General features: G+C 35.6%; 1 protein-coding gene across 1 annotated transcript in view; it reads right to left on the reverse strand.

Annotated features, from left to right (window-relative positions):
* The window catches only part of LOC124635136, a 129,688-nt gene that overhangs the window by 97,696 nt on the left and 7,776 nt on the right, over positions 1 to 24,216 (reverse strand). The gene's annotated exons all lie outside the window — the stretch shown is intronic.

Genomic DNA, 24,216 nt, shown 5'->3' on the forward strand with positions numbered 1-24,216 from the left:
CTCTTTAAAACTATTTAGCTAGGATCACCTAGAACATTCTTTGTCAACATCTGGTAATAGTTATCCCACTAATGGGCAGAGATTGTTAAAGTTTAGATTGATATCCAATCACTGGACACAAATGTGGGCATGACAGCTGATTGAATGACTTCATTTTTTAATTGGTTATGTTATTATTTAACCTTAATACGGTTATAATTAAAATTGTATCACCTTAAGAAGCGTTCAAAAGGTCATTATGTGATGTCCGTTCTCATTGTACTAATACGGTAACATTTATTTTATAGTTAAACTTGTTTTATCCTGCGGTTTTTCAGTAATTTGATTGATATTGCTGCAGCATGAAAATTGACAAAATAGTATAATATTATATAATAATAGTAAAAATAAATTATCAAAGTATACTTTCAGAGTTTATCACGTAATTCAATTAATTGATGCCAAAATAAAATAAACCGTTTCTTTAACATTTTATGATTTCACTTCTCAAAAACATCTTCTAAAATCTCTAATATTTAAACGAAATAATTTGAAGCCATTACAAAATTAAAATAAAACGCCTTTCTTTTAGCTATAAACTGTGAAAATCATAGATTAAACCCACCGCAGTGTGACAGATTTCACTGTTTATCGCAAAAACTGTGACACAGAAACCGCTCACCGCTATGAATCATTGCTGTCTGGTTTTATTGCAAAAATGGTAATTTATATAATGTATTCGCACTGTTTCATGTTTTAATTCTTTATAATAATATACAAGAGAAAGATACTCTATCTGTCCGGATTTTATGCAAAAACTACTGAACCGATAGATCCTAAGAAATGACGTAAGTAATGATAGATTAGAATAATAAGATGCATGTAGTATACCACTTTTTTTAAGTTTACCTAATTGTGAATAGTGGTTCTCCCCGTACTTGGTTGAAACCACAGGGAACAAGTTATTATCTTGATGAAATATCATTATAAACAAAATAAAAGCAAATAAACAAAAACAAAAGAAAGAAAAACATATCTATACTAATATTATAAAGCTGAAGAGTTTGTTTGTTTGTTTGAACGCGCTAATCTCAGGAACTACTGGTCCGATTTGAAAATTTCTTTCAGTGTTAGATAGCCCATTTATCGAGTAAGGCTATAGGCTACTTTTTATCCCGGTACGGGAAGTAGTTCCCACGAGATGCGGGTGAAACCGCTGGCAGAAGCTAGTATTTTATATTCGTATCTCAGTCATAAAGTATGGCTGACATTTAGATTCACAATCACCCTGACCTAGATTAAATCTCTCATCGTCTATAGCCGTGCTTATATAAATATATCATATCCCTACAAAAAAAAAACATCATAATTTGTCAAATTAACTAAAATATGAACGGTGTCGAAAATAGTGAATGTGATTGTCGACTTTCTAATACAATCGCGCATAAATTGATTAGGTTCGAAAGAAATTGAAATAACAAATCAATTTTGGTAATTTACGTCTGAATAATGTTAGCGTTTATCAATTATAGTGTTTATCTACAATTGGTAAAAGTTCATGACAAGATGGTCACCCATCCACGGATCACTCACGCCAAGCATTGATAACCTTATGAGTGATGATCCGGGGGGCAGTTAACTACTTAGCTAATCTTTTAATTAAAAAAAATCAAACTAAACATGCATAGGCTATCTTTGTATACCACACCTACGTAGTTATAAGTATGCCTGTCTAAAATTCTTATCATCATGCTTACCTGCATATATTTAAGGAAAAAAATTACCTGCTTTTATAATGCTCATGTATATAATGTACCAACTAAGAACTCTTCTCCTTGCTTACAAAGTACGTACCATCCTTCCTTAAACCCTAATGACATATAAAGCAATGTACACATTATAATGCAACAAATGCGAAGACAGTGCATTCCTTTGTCCCATGCATGAGTAATACGCTTAATGCCTTACTTGGGGCCATTTGACACGTAGAACCTATTAAGGTGTAGGCTATCGCATTCTATGTCATTAACACTAGACACTATATCTTGTAAAGGCTGTGTTCATATTGATAGTATTATTTTCTTGTATGTCTCTACCAGACCTCGAGACTAGAGTCCCGGATTTTTGGGAGGCGAACGTGGGGCCGAAGCCAACACGCTGAAGCCCTTTTGAGACAACTTTAATGAAATGGTGACACAAAACCGACGATTATCCCTATATACACTATAGAAATGTACCCAACGACAATCCCCGGTTCTGTGCTAAACTATTGCTAACTATGGATGAAAACTACTTGGGCTATTGTAATGGGATGCTAGTGGACTAGGAATGGGGAAACTACGGGAACTATGGCACCTGCCGATAACAATGTAATAAATACACGTAAAAATGGCAGGTGGAGACTCGCCAACTCACTTACTGGGCCCCCGGGAATTAGTCACTGAATAGCAACAAGAGGGCAACAGGTACATGAGCGGCTGAAGGGTGAGGACACCTCGGCGGACTTTAAACGCAGATCACGCGCTCCCTGTGGGTCCAGCATCACCGGCCCACTCGCCACTTACCACGAGGCACCTACCCTCCGAGCGGGCTGCTAACCCTACTCTAGCGACTCCACTCTGACCGGCCGATGAAGGCAAGCCAAGAGGCGGGAGACCTATCCCCCGTCATGCTTCACTCCGGCAGGCCGGAGATGGGGGACAGTATACTCTCCCTGGAGCACTCGGATATATAGGTCCGCGGGGTCGCTACTCCCCGTCATCCGCCTCAGGTGCCCTGCGGGGCGGTATTATTACTATTAACTTTAGTACTACATCTACTCGTAGGGCTAATTAGGAGGGATCGATGATGAGATAACTCGTTATGATGTTGGAGCTTACTCTTTCAAATCTAAGAAATATTTTAGTCTAAAACTGAAAATCAACAAAATTCGCTCGATATTTCAATGACGTTTCAAGATGAGTGCATAACTTAATCTTACCTGTGAGGGGTCTAAAAATTTCTGGGGAATGCGTACCTATGCTAAAGTTAAGCATATTTTTTTCTAAAAAGCTAACAGAGCACATAAAGATAATAAATACTTCCAAACCATACGCCGCGCCGTTGCAGCTCAGCTCACTCTGAGCGGCAAACAATAAGTAGTTAAACGCTTGTCAAGTGTGTACACGACCTAAGGGGCATCGTATAACAAGTCATTCATAACACGTCTACGTTACTGACATTGTTATAATAATCTCGAGTTTCTTTGCTTCTATCTTTCTCGAAAACAGCTGTCAACGACCCGTTACGCTAAGATATCCAGTTGAAGCCCATATTTCATGCATAGCTTGACTTTAGACTCCAAGCTATCCAGTTAGTTAAAAAGATGACCTATTTATAATTACAGTATTTAAAGATTAATCAAAACCATGAGTCTAAAAATTGCTATGATCTCTCAAAATCGGTGAGTTACTGTAGTTTAAAACATGGTTTAGAAATACCATGCCATTTTACCTAATCTTTGATCTATTTTTCATAAAATTTACAATTAAAACATTAATTAATTAATTTTAATTCAAATTAAGTAGCTATATGTTATGTACCTCTTACGTATTTAATATTAAATTCTATTTAAACCCAACTAGATCGGAACAAGCGTCTCAACGCCGCGATTATTCAAGCGAGCCTCACTTCCCATTCAAGTAACTATGATAAGCTCACAGATTACATACTACACGGTTTACGTAACGCAAGTAATAAGCTGTAAAGATAATAACCGATGGGTACTGGCAGGAAGTCTGCGTCCTCAATAACGTAAGATAAGTAAGTTTACAGAAGTCCTAGTCTTAAACATATGGAGAATTAGAGACATGTAACGATGAAATGAAAGCACTTATTTTCTTTTTGTACAGTCTATCTAAAACTCTTTTATTCTAACTCTCCCATAACGGGCCTGCTGGATGGAAGAGATTTTTCATGAAATATGCTGTGCCTTCTTGTCTATAAATAATAATTTTTAGATTTTCTTGCAACTGTTTGTTAAGAATTAATTTTAACTAACTATAACGGTTCATGAGATACGGAGCCTGGAGACGGACAGACGGACGGCCAAGGCTTAGTAATAGGTTCTCGTTTTACTCCGTTGGCAAGAATTTTTGACAAAACCATCATCTGGACCATTTTGACGATCCTAAAATGTGCTTGGTATAAAATTGTTTTTGATATGTTACTTAATTATATATCACTTCATCATCATCATCATCATCAGCCTATCGCAGTCCACTGCTGGACATAGGCCTCTCCAAGTGCACGCCACTGAGATCGATTTTCAGCTTTTTCAGATTTTCGCTAAATACCTCTATATATCACTTGACATTATCAAAATTTGTGATTCAGGTAAGCGGAACTTGGAGGTTTAATTGTACCATTTCACACTGCTGTAGTTTTATCTAGGCTGAACAAACTGAGCCTTCTATATTTTACTTATAATGACTGCTCTGTACAAGAGTTATTAGTACCGGTATTGGGGTTAACATTCACCTCTAATGGTTTTGCGTTTGTTGCGAATGCGAGAACAGAAAACCACAGCAATTATTTGATGCCAATACCATAGATTGTTTTGGACCAGTATTGAAAGTTACCTACATGAACTACGTAACAATACGCTTATGTAATTACAATAATTACAAACGTATATCGTATACCTTATGAGCATGATTGATAAACAATTCTTCTTGTATGTCATTATAGACTTCTATACTGATATAACTGAGAGGAATAAAAAGTTTATTTTTACTCTTATGCCCGTTTTCACCAACAACCTCTTACTAAATGTCACTTAGAATAAGGGCTCCCCCAATAATAAAGGTTATAAGGGACACTTAGACTTTGGTGAAAACGAAATTCGTATTAAGTGTTCCCTAAATGCTCTTAGGGGATCCCTAAATTTAGGTATTTGTTGGTGAAAACGGGCATGAGACTCGGAAAGTACTGAGCCGATTTAAAAAAAAATCACCGTTGGCAAGCTACACTCATCCCGAGTATCATATGCTATATTTTATGCCAATACGGGTAAACCGCGGGTAAACGGCTAGTCTACAATAAAAGACCTTTGGTAGGTGGTACCAGTAATGCCAGAACATAACTTTTGCATTCGTAGCAGTTTCCAATATTCTTTGATGAATCAGTCAGTAAGGATAAATCAATTTTTGAAGCATAGATTCGGCTCGGCAAGATAAGTAAATCATCATCAGTTTTTATCTTTATTACTAGCTTCCGCCAGCGGCTTCGCCCGCGTGGTGTGTTGATAAAAAGTACCCTATGTGTTAATCCAGAGTATCACCTATCTACATGCCAAATTTCAATCAAATCGGTCCAGCCGTTTTTGCGTGATTGAATAACAAACATACATCCATACATTCTCACAAACTTTCACATTTATAATATAAGTAGGAATAAGTAGGATATAAGTAGGATAACAACTTAATAGAAAAATAGATCAGTACAAATGTCATTTTCATAATAACATGATTTACCCTTATGTCATAATCTGACCAACGGTCAACAAAAACCAACTTTCTAGCTTTTCAAGTTTTTTTTATGATATTTACAGCCAGTTTCTTCATCAAAAGTTAAAGCCAAAGTAAAAGTCAAAGTAATGTCTAAAGTTAAAGTAACGGTCAAATTCAATTTTTCTATTAGTTTTGCTGTCACTTTAGCCTTGAAAAAACGAATTTGACCGTAACTTTTACTTTTGATGAAGAAACTGGCCGTTAGACATCTAAGTATGTCACGAATAGGTCTTATAAGTGAAGCTTTTATTTACGTACCTACGTCTAAAATTCATTCTAACCATACCTTACTCCCAATTACTTTACTTAAGAGGTACTTACTTCAAGCTCCAGGTAACTTTACACAACATAATTTCAACTTGAGCACGGAGTAAAGAAAGACGAGCGGAGATGCCATAAAGCAGGTAGGCCAAGCACCTTCTTCTAGGTCAAAATCGTATGACGAGCATAAGCAAAATGATCAGTTACGAGTGAACTAACGAGGCGTTCGGGATCTTTGAGACATTTGTCAACGATTTTTGGTATTACAAAAACAAATCGGGTCCAAAGTAGGCGTAAAAGGGCGAAAACAGTAACGTTCCTCGTCCTCCGTACACCCGCATTTTGGCGCGCTACTTTCTTAGGCGATTTTCCGTTATAGCACCTCCGCTAGTCGTTTTATTCTCCACGACTTTGAGTTACTTATAGAGCATTCGTTGACATCAATTATTTTGTGCTTTACCGTGTAATGTTCTTGTAAACTGATGTTAGATACATTATCTTGACTTAAGACTGTTTACGGAATGCATCTCTTTATCGGGTAAATTCTGTGTGCACTTGCTTGTATGCAATGTACCTACTGAATAGGTGCAGTCTTTAAACGCTTAACAAAGGTGAATGAACTCCTGTTGTTACGTACCTGTAACACAAAAAAAAATGATTTTTAATGGTTTTTATTTACTTACATAATTGTCTATTTAAGTCGATTATAGTAAATCGTCAATGTAATTTTTTAGAAAGAAATCAAATCCTACTTAGTAATTTTCTAGCTACATCATCTTATACACACAACAATATATATTTTTTGTATTTTTTCTAACACAACTTTCTCTAATAATTTTATCTTAGTGACTTAGTATAAAGTAGCTAATAATAGTTTACAATAAAATGAATTATTCAAAACACATCAAGGCTTATAAAGATTTATTTTAACCTAATAAACGTGACTTAAGTAGGTATACCTACATGAATAAATCACGTCTATAACAAACCACTTATTACCTACTTTTGGTAACATACCTATTTGAATAAATTTTAATGAATTCTATACCGTCTCTTGACCAATCACTAATGTCTTTGGGCAATCCCCAAGAACATTTTAAAGACTGACTTATCTATTCATTGAATTTTGACTAATTGTTGTAACCAGAATTTAATTAAAAAATAATTACATAAAAACTAAAAATGTACCGTGGAACTACATGAGAAATAAGTTGACCTACCAAATTACCGGGAAAACATAATCAAGCATGACATCTCACACTGGGTTTTCCCTTATGTACTTAAATGCAAAACTTAAGGTTCAAACTGCTACTAGAGTGGGTGGGTATAAATAAACCTTAAACGGTTTTTTGATATTTCATATAAGTCCGTTTGATGCTTGTAATAGACTTACAGCTGAAAGTAACTTTTTTTTGTCTTTGTTTAAGTGAGAAAGTTCTTTCAAAGAGTTTTTAGTCTTTTTCAGTAGTTTTGGCTTGAATGCACTTCAGATAGACAGAGTTACTATCGCATTTATGATATTAGTAAGAGCTCCTCACACTGCCAACTTTTAGTCGACCGATATATGATATGGGCTCATAAATCAGTAGAAATATGAATGGTAGTACTACGCACATTACAAAAATCAGGTTTTAAGCCGATATCAGACCGACTGAAAACTTTGACTGTAAAAGATTTTCTTTAAATAAAAAAATGTGTCAATCATCGGGTGAACAGTGGACACTAGACATTTCTTAGATTACCTACCTATCCTTAGATATATACATATACATATATACATACCTATATACCTTTATAACGACGCATGCGGTCCACATTGACACATTTTACATAAGGCTCTAGTGATCTAACTGCCATCTAAAGTATAAAGACTGGTTATAAATCACGGTAACTGCGAGTATATGGTATTATGTCCTAGTAATTGATACTGAAGTTTACAATAAATTACCTGTGTTTGTGTTGCTGTTGATATTTTAGACTTGAATGAGTTTGTTAGGGAGTTTGAGGCGCCATAAAATATTAAGTACCTATACTACATATTGTCTTGTCTCTACAATTGAGAGGAAAAGCGTTATAAAAATTACAAATTACAAATAATTTTTTTGGTAATTTAATAATACTGAATCCTTTCTTTGCGAAAGGTACATACAAAGGTGTTTAAAGGCCAATGTGGTTTTACAAAATAAAACGGTCAAAGAACAAATTTATTTCTCATAAAGAATTAACACATAATTCACTTGAGACGCGATTTTTAAAGCCTCGCATACCTATTTCAATAATAGGACTAAGAACTATTATAGACAGTATTTTCTCACAGTTATATTTTTAATATGCAGTTGAACCGACTACTGACGTAATCAAATCCGCAACAAAACTGTGTGGATGTTATCAAGGCGAATTCAGTGACATTGAAAATAATGACCAGTTCGTCACAGAATCGTTTCGTCATCCACTAACTATTATTTAGTTTTCAATGCCATTTTTACTATTGTTACTATAAAAAACGAAAGTGGTTAAGAACTGATGTTTGAAATTGTTCTTAAAAGTAATTTAAAGACTCCGAATGCAAAACTAAAGAGACAATTGTCCATTTCTAATCAGCCTTATCGTTTACCTTCCCTTTAAAATGAGTAGATAAACCGATAAGGCTGCTCAGAAATCGGCCATAAGTCATAAGAAGAGGCTCTTACTTTTGAACCGACTTCCGAAAAAGAAGGAGATACAACTTATATATTTTTAAATAGATTGACATTCGTAAGTTTGGAAATATATCCACACTAACGTCGATATCAATATAGGCAAGCCTTTAATTTCTGGAAACTATGTTGTTCTATGTTTTATTCAAATGTTTATACAAGGAAGGTCAAAATACTGAACTTCCCAGAAACGTGTTGTTTACAAACTAATTCCTACACGAGTCAAGGCCAACCACCTTGCTGGATGAGCTAAATTACGTTACAGAAACAGACTGCCTAGTATAAAGTACGTGGACTTTGTATATTGAGGTGATTTTAGAAATGGCTTCATTGTTATAATAACACCTTTTGAAAACGGAAAATCATCAAAAAAATTCTACCAATGTAGTCGAAACGGAAGGCAAATTGCGACACATACCTATGTATTTATTTTGTGTACCTACTATGAAACACCTTCAATTGAAAAAATCGTTAAGTTAGTTAAGTAAAAAACACAAATGCACAAACCAATATCACTTGCTTGTAGTCCCCACAAAAAATTCTTCGGCATGAAAAAAAAAACTAAAATTATGACTTTATGACGACCTGACGTCATTCCCCCACATAAGAATAAAAGGTATTTCTCGAAGTAGGTCAATTTAGTTCACTAGTTTTGTCTATGGCTACGTCCGGTATTTTCCACAGGTCAGTGATACAAGACAACCGGTTTTTTTTAAGTATCACGTACGCATAACCTTCTTAAATATTAATTAGAATATTTAAATATGGATGGTAATATCGTAGTCTTAGATCCGATCAGATATTTTGAGAACAATGCAAGGTTAAAGCGGTTACTAACGAATTGTATACAAATAGTTATTTGTAAGTTCGTAATTGATCTTTATAGACTAGAACCAAGGATTGACGTTTTATTATTTAATGATAGAGGGCAATAGAGGCCAGTTTACGTAAAGATTTACTGTGTGAATTCATATTAACGGTCTAACTATCATTCAGTTGTGTTTTGGAGCCTCGTGTAACAAAAGTAGCAGATCACGGTCTGAATTTTTTACATGCCAAATCAAGGAAAACGCTAGACTGCATAGATATTGATTATTATTTTTCCTGTCATTTCAATTATTAACATCCCAGCATTATTTTAAGTCACTTCTCAAGTCATTGTTAAAACACGTTCAACCTATAATTCAGAATATCTTAAACAGGTTCCAAACAGCCCAGTTTTAGAAGAATGTTTAGACTAAAATAAAGCTTTCTTTTCCAAACAAATGACAAGAAATTTATCTCGAAAAGAAACCTGCGTGCCATCGTATATAAAATCGAATTTCGTTAAGAGCTTTTCAAGGTTATCGAAAATATATTGTCTCTTTAAACAAGTCTTCAAATTTTTGTTTTGTCTTACCAAATGTATGGAGCAAAGGATATAAGAAAACACGAAGTTTTGGAAATCTCAGGGCTTAAAAAATGAGGATACAACTCACGATGCAAGGTAACATGACGTCTTCTCGATAGTGATAAACGATTCGATTATTCGGACAACCGATTATTCCCTTTTCGATTTTACCACATTTACTTTGGATTGTTTCGTTGAAGAGTTGGTTCCTTGGCAAGAATATTGAATTTAGTTGAAAAGTCATGGAATTCCCTGCGGTATAACAGTTTATTTATACATCATTATTAGAATACTTCAGATTTACTTAGAATACACAGAAATATTTCAACTTTAATCTTTTGGGTCATGCATGACCTCTTGACTACCAAACTTGCATAATTAATGGAGAATGCCAACATACTCTAATGACCACGAATGCAGCAAAATCTTAAAAAAAGTCTTAAACAGTTTTAATAATTTCTAAGCAAGAATAATGTATGTCACATTAACATATGTTAGTTCTACGTTAACCTTGTACATATTCAAGTTCACATAGATACTAAACGCTTATATAATACCCAGTTTCATGTAAACAAAGGCCCAATTTAGTACGCTATTGATTCTCAGTCAATGGCAAATAATTATCGAGTGACTAAGTGGCGGCACTTTCATGATTAACAGCAGTTTTGAGAACAAATAGACAAGACGATTTGTGAATAGAAACTTGTTAACTATCTGTTCTTGAGTGTGTGTTATAGGTATCTGTGGGAAAAGTTGGCAGTGAAAGATAATATGTGAAAATAGAGTTGTACGGGTAAGGTACATTTAGAAATGATAAACTGATAGAAATGATAAAGTCTTATATTGTCTGTTCACTTACACTCAATTACACAATTAATAATGATAAAAAATGATAAAAATGATCGACCCGCGGCGAAAAGGGCCGGAAAAATGCCCAATAGAACCAACGAAATGCAACTACTACTCGATTAACTGTATTACACGTTTTTATGTATTTCGCTGCGCGTCGATGTCAGCATAAAACTAATACTACTATAATTGTACGGCTTTGCTCGTACATGCTCCCCTAGGAAGAAGAAGGTAAACATACAACGTAGAGCAAACATGATTGATAAAGTGATAACCTAATTGCTAATGTCTCTATGCACAGATCTAGACACACACACTTTGTTTATAGATTAGAAATGCTCGTATAGGAACCTAAAACAGGGGAGGTGGCTTTATCTAACACTCGCGCACTCGCCACCTTCGCCCTTTCACTAACACACTGATACACTACACTATCACCAACACTCGCAACATGCTGCGAGGCTGGCACATTGCTGCTGGTTGCGCCGCCCGGCGCAGGCGCCGCCGGCGCGGGGGCGCGGGCGCAGCGAGCGCGCCTACACGCGTACACTCCGAGACCTGCTGCTACCACAATGATCACACCGTAGATCACAGTGTAATGATGAATGTCATGGTATGACATGCTTTCTTCGATCACTCCATTTTCTTTCATTGTTTTGATTCTATCCTGAATACTTTCCAGCTCCTGATCGCTTTCCTTGCTTGATTCGTTTAATACATCTTGAGGAATAGTTACATTTATAACGTGGTTTATGGATGCAATGACTGGTGAAAATACTTTTGCGCTGATACTCACATCGCTTGTTCTTTGTTGATGTGCAATCACCTCAAAATTATCAGATTTGATTATGCAGCCAAAGTCTACCGTAATAAGTCCGGAGTGCGTCAATTGATGTGCGTTAACTTGGTTTCCACATACTGTTCGTAGTTTACATTTTCCGCAGCAAAAATAAATATAATTATTGATTGTATTGCTTTCTACCCACAGATTTTTGCAGGGATCGATGCTGACTTCACACAACACTGAGGTCTTTGATTGACAAAAGTCTTTGTCTTTACTCAGTTTGTAGACAGGAGAATGTATAGAACACAGGTGTACATTTGTAAGAAGACACGAATCTAACATAGTTTCTGTGAGAATGATGTAAGCGTCTTTCTTTAAGTTCACTGCTATGATGTCTGAAATGGGTTTTACTGACATCATAGTGTTGTTGGATCTCTCCGCAGGAATGGGTATGAGCTTGAATATTTCGTAAGAATCCCTGCTTATTAAAGGTATTTGAACTTCAAAGATTGCGTAATTTTTTAACATTCTTGCTTTCACTTGTAGAAGTTTAAAAAGTTGTGCTAGGCCGGTATATATGTTGTCTATAGGTAGGATGACGTCATTCGACAAATGACTCGCTATAGTGCTAAGCTGATCCTGCAATTGCTCAGCTGTTATTAAATGTGGATTAAATCGGCCATGATAAATGTCTGTCATTGTGTCTACTAAGGCATTTTGTAAATCTTTCAAATGACGTAATAAATTGTTCGCAACTACAGCACCCATAGACACTTCAGTTGCTCTTAAAATATTTTGCGTTTCATTCTTCAAGGTTTCTACAGCATTTTCGATCTTGGAAAACTGCTGATGTATAATTTTATGTTGTTTATGCATAGTAGTTTCTGTCCTCTTTAGAAGACTAAATTCCGCTTCTATGACAGATGTTTGATTTTGCCAAAATGAGACGATATGTGCACGATCAACGGGTCCCACGATTTCACGTCTACTCCAAGGTTCTGTATGGCATTCATAGTTTCAAGTGCCGTGTCATGAATACGCTTGATATGATTGATTGATGCTTGTTGAGAAACTGGTAGATTCAATAAAATGTTAATATGAGATGTGAATATCATACGCTTGTTATCATAGCGATTGCTCAAAATATTCCAGCTAATGATGTAATTATCAGAACTAATAGGAAGATGCTGTATTAATCGTTCTGCTTCGCCTTTTACTTTTGACTTTAGAAACTGCATCTTCTGTGCTCCAGATAAAGACGGGTTGCTATGAATTGATTCTGTGAAGAGGTCCTTAAAAGATGTCCATTGATGATAGCTACCGCTGAAAGTAGGTATGTCTATTTTCGGCGTAGTATGCTCCCGGTGTGAAATAGACCACATCTTCTTATTGACAGCCTGGATAGCGTCGTTGTATGCGCGTTCATATTTGAGATACATGGAATGATATTCTTGATTACGGTCTCCCAGTTCACTGTCTAACTCCCAATGTTGTGTGTCAATCTTCGACCAGCGAGCTCTTATAGTGCTTAATAAATGATCAAATTCCCATTTTTCCTCTACTGATTCCAAGTTGATACTTGATACTGTATGTTCAAAGGCCTTAAAGTTGCTTATTTGTTTTCTCATCATCTCATCCGTCTTGCTGTTGGATCCCTGAGATCTTGATAGTTGACCTGTAGGCTGTTGTACAGCGCTTGAGCCGGCCAACGGCGTAGCAGGCTTTAGAAGCGGAGTTGATGGTCTCTCCTCTGTAAGCTTATAATTTTGAATGAAAGCTCTAATGTTCTCATATCTCTCTTTGGCACATTCGAACTGCTTAGAAGTGAAATAACTATGCGATTTTGCATATTCGATGTTGCACAATTTGACATGATTTGATTCATACTCTTTCCAGCATGCATCCAAAGTTTCCAACCTTCTGCGGATATAGTCCGCGTTTTTGCGATCGGAGCCATCTTTCTTGAAGTTAGTGTAAGTTTGCTCTATCTGATTGAGTAGTTGCTGTTGGAGGGCGAGTAGGTCTTCCATTGACGACATGATAGAATTGATAAAATAATAAGTGGAACGATCTTACTTGATTGTCCAAGTGGGAGCCGTGTTGCTCACCAAATGAGGATCGTTGTTGATCCCCGCTGATTGCTGCTCCTCTGTACTGCAGTACAAACACCTTCACTGCTAGTCCACAACACCTCAGTCATGAAACACTTTACAGTCTTTGAATGCTACAACTGTAATGCCCACTCGCGAGGTGTCCTTTACGATCGAAGGACCAAAAATGTACGGGTAAGGTACATTTAGAAATGATAAACTGATAGAAATGATAAAGTCTTATATTGTCTGTTCACTTACACTCAATTACACAATTAATAATGATAAAAAATGATAAAAATGATCGACCCGCGGCGAAAAGGGCCGGAAAAATGCCCAATAGAACCAACGAAATGCAACTACTACTCGATTAACTGTATTACACGTTTTTATGTATTTCGCTGCGCGTCGATGTCAGCATAAAACTAATACTACTATAATTGTACGGCTTTGCTCGTACAAGAGTTTTCCTTTTCTTCTCAGTTAGGCGATATTTTTAATATGTAGTCTATATAGTACCTAGTTTTTAGAACTAATAACTATTTTAGAGTAGCCACAACTTGTGTGTCGAACTATTTTGGGTGAAAAAGCATTACCTGTAGAAGACATGTTTCAGGAAGCTTTTGAAATCCGGATATTTTGGAATAATACATAGCGTAACTAACCACTTACATAAACGCATAATATTTAACACAATAGGTATATAACAAGCCCTATATTAATGTCTTTCTCGACTCCTCCGGCCCATTGAACCGAATGTAATTGAGGAAAGGTCACAAGGGACTGATTGGCAATTATTGAAATACCTGTGACTATAGCCAGGTTTCTAATTATCTTTTCTATAGTGATAGATAGGTTTGCCAAAGGAATAATAGTTTTTATGGCCCCAATTGAGACGAAACGTGCCTAAATATGATCTTGATTTCACGGTTTCAGATTTTTTTGAACTTCATTTCAATATTTATTTATAGCTTTTCTTCTTTCATATCTAAAGTGTAAATAGTGGTAAAGTGTACAATTAATATGGCATTTTTCGTCCATCCGAAAAAAGAAAGCGACATAAAATTAGGAACTAAATGAACCTAAATACAAAATAATTCAGGCTTTAAATTAAAACAACACAACAAACTATAAGTAATCCAAGAAAAAAAAACTGTTTTCACACATTAAATCGAGAGTAACGAGTAACAATAGTTTTTTCTGTAACATTAGCTACTACTACTTAACACGCGAGCGAACTGAGAATGCAGTGAAATCGAACGTGCCAGTGAAATGATTCGAGATTACTCTACCGTGGATAACTGGTAGTTAATGACACTTGTTAACTGTGGTTATGAGTTAACTGGTTTAGGCTTGTCAGCTGTTTTAGTAAATATTTAGGTAGGCTTATTGAAAAATTTAAATGTAAAAGTGTTGTTTCAAATTAAGGTCAAAAAAAGTGATAAATAAAAAAAAATGCAGGTATTATTGGTTGCTATTTCAGGTTGCTTGCTGTAGGTAGTTAGTCTGGATGAACTATTCCAATCTGATCACCCATGATCATAACATCACCTGAGTGATTTGATTACCTGGTGATCCGAAGACACTTTTTTGTAGAAACAAATTAGAGTGGCCTAATCCGTCTGGATTTTTTCAGTTAATTTAAATTAGCTTGTGTACGCACTTAGAGACATTTAATGGTTACTTAAACCATTTCTTGGTGATGGATTTCTTTGACAATCCATCACTAAGGAGTGACTTAAGTAATCATTAAATGTCTCTGAGTGCGGGTTTGCTTGCTTGATATAGCAGTATCAAGGCATTACTCGCGAAAAGACTTCCCTTTCTTTACAGGTTACAAAAGAACCATTTTCAGTTATACCAACTTGACCTTCCACGTAATATTGCAATTCAAAGATTAAAACAGACGGCTCACTCCAAGGATGGAACTTTAATGCAACACGCGATTCTTTTGTAGCGTGTTGCAGTATTCATAATTACTTTATTCCACGAACCACTTCATGAGTGAAACCTGACTGCAGTAGGTAAACAATTGCTGAAATTATTTCAAGGATGAGTCTGGAAAAAATTACTAGCACGAAAGAAAGGTAACCTTACTTGTAGTACTAATAAACAGTATTCAGAAGTTAGAAGAAATGTCTGACAATAAGCATCGTATGAAATGATGCTTTTACCCGTGTTTTTACTTGTTAGGCTTTTTTCTATATGGTCATAAAATGTTGTAGCTTCTTTGGTTTAGAACATGTCTATGTAGATCCACAAAGATGTTAATGTGAGGTATAATATCCATAGTGTGGGTATGTCATGGTTATGTTATGGGTCAGGAGGCTCATCGTCCTTCCGTGCATAAAGCGCTTAAGAAGGAACATGGCGGGTTTTAGTCCGTAGGACTCTGACACACCCTCAGTGGGAGGGGTCATTTGATGAGTATAAGATCTATTTATATCTAATCTAAATTAAATCTATATCGGTGTCGGTGCCATGATATTTTTATTAAAATTACAAGTGTCCCACAGCGATCGAGTCAATTAAAATGATGTAAGCCCTATAAAAAACCAATTTGTAAGTATAATCCCTAGACGGGAAAAAATATCTTCAATTATAATATGTAAATATTTTCCAAAAATAGTATTTAACATAAAAATGGCTGACATTATCGTTACAATCATATTTAATTGGACTACAAGCATATATATAGCGCATTCCAAAATGTATTTGTAAGGCGAAGTCCGTTTAATTTCTAAACAATAGCCTGACAGTAGACAATGGCCGGTTGTTTGAGCCACAAACATTGGCTTTGTAACAATATAACATACACAGTAACACTAGTGGTTCTGTCCTCTCAATGATTGATGATGATGCATGAGAACACACATGGATTCCTACGGGTTGGATGTCAGACATTTGCAGATACTCGAAAATAATTGCTCAATTTCCTTTAAAACACGAATACCACACAAGGTTAATAAACTTTCCTATTAATAACAGGTTTATGACTTAATTTTCAAGCCTTTTTAAACTTAGTAAACTCGCTTCACAGATCCAACTTTGAACTTAAAACTTCGAATGAAAAGTTGTACATAAACGTTCCAAAATCACTTGAAAATCTGACGACAAAATGGCGGCTCGTGAAATTGTGCTTAAAGTTTTGAATTGGAGCAATTATTTACTTACCTCTCTGAGTGTGTACCCCTTAGATCGTTTAACCAACAGGAGACGATACTGACCTTCCCTCTGCTAAAGGTATGACACCTTTGGTAATACCCATACTCGATGTAAAGACGCTAAAACATGAAGCTACTCCAAAATGTAAAATTTTCCCTATCAAGATTAAACATTAAGCTTTAGAGAAAAAGTTGCAATTCCATTTAAGGAATTTGGCAGATCGGAGTAGCTAGATGTGCTTGCGTCTGACCTACCTACATAAAATATGTGCGTCGAACTTATAGTAGTCTAGTGTTTGTCATTTTTGATTGCGTAACGAAAATGCAGAAGTGGAGCCATCATTATTTGTTAGATTGGCAGATGCTTTCTTACGACCGTTCCCAATATTCTATCTATCTGTAAACTTGCTTACTAAAGATAGAATTTTGACATTACCCCGTAGAAGTAATGTCATATTCCTAGTAAGCAAAACAACAAACAGAATATTGGGAACGGCCGTTATACATATCCAGATCTGTGTTCATGACGGCTTTAGTTGGTTAAATGCTCTAAGCTGTACCCTTACTGAGCGTATGTAAAATGTAAAAGCAATATGCCGTTCACTTACTGATTCATCGCCCAAGGGAATTGAAGTTTATGTAGCAATTGGAGTGAAAATATTAGAAAAAGAAACAATATATTCGCACTAACATGGTTTACAGTAACATGAGTTATCAATTACCAGTTTTTTTTATAAATGTTGCTCAAAAGGATACAAAACCGGGTTCACAGGTCAAAATATGTGTGTATAACAATATATGTATCTATCTTAGTCAGCTCAGTAAGCTATTCTGAGACAGTTCTATTTTAAATTTCATCGTATTTTTATACGCTTACTGGACAGCTATAAACTCTAATATATGTAGTTAAACCAGCAGACAAAGAAAAAGAAAATCTTGAACAAACTAGCCCAAAAACCCTCTCACTGTAGTCATTTAAAGACTGATAGATCTGTACAAAATACTCGTAATAAAACCTACACAATTTCCTCTGCCTTTCACTATTCACCAATAACTAAATCAGTAAATGATCGGCAAGGGTATTTAGTACGTGTAACCCAGTTATTCTAGTATATTCTATTAGCATAGCGACTTCTGTTGCAATCTAAAGCTGGCAGCTCCACGCGTAATGCTAATAGATATTTAGAGGCAAACGGTTCTCAGACATGTCTTACGAAAGATGCCTGATAGTCTAGTAATACAGGGTATATCGTTCACAATGACATTAAATCCTATCGCATATACTTTATGACATTCTACGGCGAATTGTAAAAAAGAAAATAACCTAATCCATTCAGTGGTTTAACCACAGGAGCCATTTTTCGTTTTTATAATTTACAACATCATGTGTAAAGCAGAGATAAAGTTAGGAGTATCAAATGTTTTGATCAGTTGACAGCTGTCAGTTTTCAAGGAAGAATTTCAGTTCTTTGTAATGACTGACTTTTATATGATGTTCTAATTTTCTTTAAGCAGTGCGCAAAAAAATGTATGGTTCTGAATCAGTAACAGAAAATAATAACTGCATAGTAAAAAAAAAATAAAGAACATGTTTTTATCCCCACTAAAAGCTTTCGAGCGGCAGTTGGTACTCGCCAGCTCACTTCCAAAACGTTCCTTAAAGAATTAGTACTAGTAACTAGATATCTTATAGCTTAATGTTGTTTCTTCCACGTACAGACTCCAAGTTTATATTGAACACCAGCCGTTTTCCCGCGGTTTCACCCGCGTCCGTGAGTACTACTGCCCGTACCGGGATAAAATGTAGCCTATGTTACTCGGGAAGAGAGTAGCTTTCCAACAGTGAAATAAGTTTTCTAATCGGTTCAGTAATTTCGGAGCTTTTAGGGTACAAACAAAAAAGTACCACTTTATAATATTAGTACAGATAATATAACTAGAGGTTATGAAAGGCTCCAGAAGGAGAAAAAGAAGGAACATGAGAGTTTTAGTTTTAGTAAGATTCAGACTCTTACTCAGCACCCGATAATTAAATGACCCCATTTCATGATTTCCCAAAAAAAGTTGTTTAACTGTAACGGGTTATCGCTCTTTAACCTCAATCAACTTACGATTACAAATTAATAATAAAAGACATTATTCTTTAAAGATTAAATAATATCAACGAAACGGTTATCCAATTATTTATCAATTAGGTAAGCTTGATAACGGCTGACAATTCACGTTACTATATTGATTTAAAATCGTTATTTATTTTAGGGCAGAGTAAAATAAAACACACTTTATTAGCGCTTTTTTGACCAAATTGTATAAACTTTGTTGACTATGATATGTGCATATAGGTAATTGTATTCTATACAAATATATCCTTTTACATACATATCGAAATTCCCCAATCCCCAAATTCTCACAATTATATACTCGTAAAAAATAGTTGAGTAAAAACTGTTTGAAGGTACTGACGATAATTATAGATTTTCCAAGAAAATTAACAGGAAAAAGCATTATTTAATCACTTTATTTGACGTTGTAAAAATCCTTGAGAAGACTTAACTTACCGTATACTTAAATTCAAAAAGTTTGCGATTACTTATTCTAAATATATATTGTTTGAACAAAAATGTTTAAAAAGTAACCAGGATATTTTCAAATCTACCCAACTACATATTGAATGAAGTTTCCTCACCAACCCGCATTGAGCAAGCGTGGTGATTATCTCTCAATCCTTCTCCGTGTGAGGAGGAGGCCCAGCAGTGGGACGATAAAAAAAGCTGATGACAAAGACGAACAATCAAAAAAACCATATTACTCTTTGCAGAATTTCAGTGACCCCATTTATAAGCATATTAGAAAAATCGTGATTCAATATCTAGGAACTATTCTGAACAGTCACGTTTATTATTATAAGACCAAAAAAAAGTCTTTTGTAGTTCTCTATCGTCAGCTAGAAACTAAATATAAATATGGAAAGCACACAGTAATGTAATTGTGTTTCTCTCCATTTATAAAGTAAATAAATATAAATAAAAAAGTTACTTTACCAAGCTCAACAACCTCGTTGGTCTAGCTGTCGCAAGTGCGGCTGCTGAGCACGAGGTCTCGGGTTCGATTCCCGAGTCGGGCCGAAATCGCTTTGTGGGTTTTAGAAGACTTTCACATAGCAGCCCGGAGCCTGGAAGGTGGTGATTGATACACCCGTGCATCGGAGAGCACGTAAATGTCGGTCCTGCGCCTGATCTCTTTCCGATCGTGTCGGATTGCCGTCCCATCGGGCTATGAGAGTTAAGGAATAGTGAGTGCACCTGTGTCTGCGCAAATGCTCGTGCACTATAATATGTCCTGCGCAGTTGGCTAATCTCCTTACATGAGAACAGCCGCCGTAGCCGATAATCGGCTAGGAGAACATCATCATCATCACTTTACCAAGCTAAAAACTAAGTTAGGAGAATAATATCTTAAACTTCAAGATCCCCTTTGAGTTATGAAGGTAACTTATAACCCTAACACGTATTATATGTATAAAGTGAATATACTGTATTTTTACTTAACAACCTTCTGCCCTTGGACGCCAGAATTTGTACTAGACTGTGGTTTAAAATAAGTATTATCAAAATCCTATGCATTTTAGTACTAACAACGTATTCTAGAATTCGATCGTTTGCTAGCATGTTATTCTAATTTATCAGCTACATTACTGCATCCCCAACGCAATGCAAAATCCGATCAGCCGGCATTTTACAGCAAAAAAAGCAAGAAACATACACACACACACAAAAAGCAAACATCTTTTCCTTCTTCACTAAACCGTTTATAACAGCCAATTTCTTCATCAAAAGTAGAAATCAAAGTAATGTCTAAAGTAAAAGTAACGGTCAAATTCGCTTATTCTATTCGTTTTGCTGCCACTTTAGCCTTGAAAAAACGAATTTGACCGTGACTTTTACTTTACACATTACTTTGACGTTTATGTTTGATGAAGAAACTGGCCGTAAGTCAATTAATAAGTATATAACAGTCAGTAGTCGATTGTTTTCCGTTATTCGATATTGTAGCTATTTAAGAACTCATGCACATACTATGTTAACGACTCCACACCTGATAAAGAATATTAATGGAAGTTATGTATGGCTGACACTTGCATCCGTCCACAGCTGCAGGTGAGCAACACACATATACGAAGCTAGAAAAGGATTTTACGAGCTATCCAAGGAAGTGAAACAAGGATAGAAAGTGGACCTTTAGTGTACACAACCCTTAGAAATAGTAAGGAATGGTAGTTTAAATATCCGGCCAAGTGTAACTCGGTCACCCCCGAAGAGTTCCGTACCAAAAAATTACGTTAAAGGTAGACTGTTTAAAAAACTATTCTGCAATTCCCTTCTTTTGGAATAAAACATATTGTAATTAATTTTCCACTTTTCTTTGTATGATGTAAAAGTAATGATATCGTATTTTTTAGGTTTGTGTAGGTGCGAATTCTGGGAACTAAATAACATAATGAAATGTTCTTTTCAAGTTTACGTACCAAAGATCTGACTTGGTCTAGAAGTGGCATAACCAGTCGTTATCAATCGATTTCCTGTAACAAAGTATCGCGAGGTAAACGTAAATTGTTTACGTAGTGGTTTTTACTCGCGACGTGTTAATTTTAGATGCTTGTGAGCGCAGGCGCATCCGTTCGTGTGTGCTCTATAATCGATACATGGTGTTGGGTGGGGGTGATGTTTTAAATTATTTCGTGGGAATTTGGGATTTTTTACGGTTATTTATTCATAAAATACTTCCAATCCCTATCCCTACTAATATTATAAATGCGAAAGTAACTCTGTCTGTCTGTTACGCTTTCACATCTAAACCACTGAACTGATTTTAATAAAATTTGGTACAGAGGTATAGTTGACTTCAAGAAAGAACATAGGATAGTTTTTATCCCGGACTTTTGAAGAGTTCTTTTCCAAACGCGAAGCCGCGGGCAGAAGCTAGTAGTAAATAAATATATATATTAAAAAAAAACATAAAAAAATATAAATAAAATTACACTTCATTATTAAGGATAATAATTTGGTAAGGACAGAGAAAAAACAACCGGACTCTGAATTCAGTCTAGGAACTTTAATTAATAGGTACAATTATCGAAGTTAAACACACCCAATTTCAAATCTACATTGTATGAGAAACCACCATAATTCATAGACCAGTCATCGATACTCGATAAATCCATCAAAATTATCATAAGTCCCAAATACCATGTGTTATCGATAACATAAATTACACAATAATCGGCCCACCACTACTGAATGCCAATTAATGCAGTGACATTATTATTATTCATTGGCCATCTATTACCTATTATAATTAAGTCATGTCTGCCATTTGATATGTTATGTTTATGTTTAGTGAAGTCCCATTTTCTATTAACATGCGTAACAAATAGGTAATTTGTATTAAAATTCTTGAGAGTTCTTGCTTAATATTTAATAAAATTATATTGGATAAAAAATAGCCTGTATGTTATTGTATTTTATAAGCCAAGTTGCCAAGTTACATCGAAATCCATTCAGCAGGTTTTGCTTAAAAGATTAATCACCATCCTTACAAAGTTAAACAATTATAATATTAGTTGCATGGGAAGAAGTACCACTAATGTTCTAATTGATAGATCTCCTTACTTGATAACTTCAAAGTGACTCAATTAAAAAAAACGATTGAATAATTATTAATTTCTTAAACCTTTTTATTACAACTTCAATAACACGACTTTGCAAATGAAACTTTGAACACCCAATAATACAATAACGCAAAAAATACGTACAATGTGAACCGACAAAAAATACCGCCTTACAAAAATGGAGTCCCTACCAAGCTATTTCTTGCTGAGTAGTTATACGAATCAAATTACATATCTACAAGCATTTAAAAAGAAAAACTTATCGTCATAAACCTGGACTATAGAGTCTGAAATTGAGCAAGCGTGGAGATTTATGCTCACTTCTTCTTCGTGTGAGAGAAGGCCTGTGCCCAGCAGTATAATTAATACATTCGTTCATTTCAAATAATATTTGTTCACTACAAAACACACTAATGGTGCTCTTATCACGAGTCTAAGAACTTTATCAATGTCCTTGGCGACTTCTGTCTTATCGGACTCGCCCAAACTGAATTATCGATACGATAAAACTAAAGGTAAACATGTACGGGCTGCACTATCAGTCAACCTTTTTTATCGATATTTTGTTGATTATTTCTAACTGCACCTCTTGCCGTCATTGATAATATTGACTTTTTACTGAGTTATTGGTATGATAAGTCTTTGCAAACAAGTAATTCGTTAAACGATAAAATATTGTATTTTCTTACTGATTGTTGTCCCATTGATATTTACATTAGTATACTTGCCAATATTATGAAGCCAGAAAAAAAATCCATAGCAACGTCTTCTAAACTGAGATTTCTAGAAGTTTCCACATACAAAAATCCCATTCACAATTCTCAATGTCACGCTTGATTGATATTGAAATAAGTACTCAAAACCCCTGTAACGCCACGTCTTATAACTTAGGTGATCTTCACACTGCCCCGCATCACGCTGCATCTTGCGTGTCGACGCACCTACGCGCGTTCCTGCGGGAGTGCAGATCTGCATCATCGTGCGGGTTTTTCACGCACTCACGCGCGTAGGTGCGTTTTGTAAATTCACGCTCAGCGAGTTCCATTTTCAAATATACACGTCACGCCCATTCAAAATCACGCGCGGCATTGCGGGATTTAGTGTGCCATACCTTGCGTCTCGCCCCGCACCTACGCGCGGGGGTGCGTGTTTCTCCGCATGTATGTGCGTGATCCGCATGAACGCGCGTGGATGCATTTTCAGTGTGTTGGACTATGCGTGTTTTCCATACAAACGGAGATATTTCCATACAACGGAAAAAAACGCATCCACGCACTACGCTGCATCATGCGGGGCAGTGTGATAATCGCCTTAACCCTTTTCTTGCAAGCTGCGGGCGAGGGTTAGGGTGGCTACTCAAGTGGAAACCACTCATGGTCACATGGCTATTATTACCTAAGCATGACCTATGTACCTATAGGTATTGGTATTAGGTACTAGCTACTCAACAACTTCAATTGTGTATTATGCATACCGTGGGTTGGTTGCGGAGATTCTTTCAAAGTTAAGATACGATACAAAATATTAGGTATTCACTGAGGATATAGGACTTTAAAAAAAATAGCCTACCTTTTTACCATAACTAAATAAATTATTATTTTTCGCTTAACTTTTTTTAAAAAAATAATTGTTACACAAGGACCACAAAAATACACTGTAGGAATTTCTTAATATATGACCGAGAATAGAAACACCATACTAGTCTTTATTATGTTAGTAACACTCAATCACAATTCCCCAACGTCCGTAGGCGGATGATATATCTTTATCACATTATTTATAAAGA

This window comes from Helicoverpa zea, chromosome 12 (genome assembly GCF_022581195.2).
Source record: "Helicoverpa zea isolate HzStark_Cry1AcR chromosome 12, ilHelZeax1.1, whole genome shotgun sequence".
Taxonomy (NCBI): Eukaryota; Metazoa; Arthropoda; class Insecta; order Lepidoptera; family Noctuidae; genus Helicoverpa; species Helicoverpa zea.